This window comes from Neophocaena asiaeorientalis, unplaced genomic scaffold (assembly GCF_003031525.2).
Source record: "Neophocaena asiaeorientalis asiaeorientalis breed wild unplaced genomic scaffold, Neophocaena_asiaeorientalis_V1.1 scaffold254, whole genome shotgun sequence".
Classification (NCBI taxonomy): Eukaryota; Metazoa; Chordata; class Mammalia; order Artiodactyla; family Phocoenidae; genus Neophocaena; species Neophocaena asiaeorientalis.
In genome coordinates, this window is record NW_020174705.1 from 1,869,788 (window position 1) to 1,871,173 (window position 1,386).

General features: G+C 57.4%; 1 protein-coding gene across 1 annotated transcript in view; it reads right to left on the reverse strand.

Annotated features, from left to right (window-relative positions):
• Window positions 1-1,386, reverse strand: part of PKD1 (polycystin 1, transient receptor potential channel interacting) — a 61,223-nt gene that overhangs the window by 45,416 nt on the left and 14,421 nt on the right. The gene's annotated exons all lie outside the window — the stretch shown is intronic.

Sequence of the window (1,386 nt, forward strand, 5' to 3'; positions counted from 1 at the left end):
AAGCACCCACCCCTACCCCACCCGCCAACATCCAAACTCATCTGAACACTGACCATGAGGGTCCTCCTCATAAAAGGTGGCCACACACTGGAGTCACCCAGGGAACATTACAAAACCAAATCCCAGGTTTAATAAGCCTGGGGATGTTAAACCCCCACCAAGGGATTCCAGCATGCAGGCAGGGAGTGATGGAGTCCTGGCTTAGGTGTCTGCAAGTACCCAAACGGGGCCGGAGGGATGTGGATAAGCAGGCCCTGAGCCTGTCCCCATCTCTGGGGACAACCATCTGAAAATCTCAGTCCCCTGAATCCCTTTCAATCCAACCCTCAGCTCCTCACAGTCAAACCCTGCCTTGCCATGTACTGGCTGTTACTTGCTACTTGTGCTTGGACAAATCACATCACCATCACCTCTGGGCTGTTTTCTCATCTGTAAAATGGGCATCTTCACTGTACCTCACCTCAGAGGGTTAGGATGAGGGTTATGTGTGACAATTCACAACCAGAGCTTGGCACAGGCCCGGGCTGGAGGCAAGCTCTCCATAAAGACTGCCTGTTATTATTTCTGCCAAAATGCAAACCTGACAATTGCTTTTCAGCGTTTTAAACCCCTTCACGGCCATGCTACCCCCCTACTGTTCCCAGGATAACATCAGAACGCTAAACTGCACAAATGAGGCCCTTCATGACGCCAGCCCACCACCCATCCTGCTCCCACTCCCTCACACTACCCCTTCCCCCCACAGCTGCCACACTGGAGGTGTACCCCTACACCCACGTTCGACCAAGTCCAGCCTCCAGTCCTTCGCACACATGGTTCTCTCCTCCCTTCCCCTAAACCCACCTTCCTGCCCCTCAAGTAACAGGCCAATTCTTACACATCCATCAAATTCTTGTCCACCCCCTCCGGAGAGCCTTCCCTGTCATCCCAGATAGAGCTCTCTACCTCCTAGCTTCCTACTCCTGGGCTCCCAAGTGCTGGGTATGCCCCCAGGCCAAGCCGCATCCTATTAGGCTCTAATTAGAGTTTAAGTGTTTTTCAGAGACCTTCCCGCCCCGCCTCCGCACGACGCTACAGGCCCCCAGTCAGCTGGCATTAGCGGAGCCCCACCGGGTTGTGCGATGTCTCTGCCTGCAGAGAATGCGGTATTTTCCTATTTCCCTCTGGCTGAGGCCAGGCGGGCTGAGAGCCGGCCCCGGTCCCAGGTTTTCCTTATTTAGTCGGGCCGACCTCACTGCGCTGGAGCCTCGCCCTGGGAGAGGCCTGGCCCGCACTCCGTTTCCCCTTCTAGAGGCCGGGGACGCGCCCACGCCCTGTGAGGCCCGCCAGGCCGGCGGCCTGCCCGGCCGGCCTCTCCCCGAAGGGTGCAGGCGCCCCGCGCCCCGC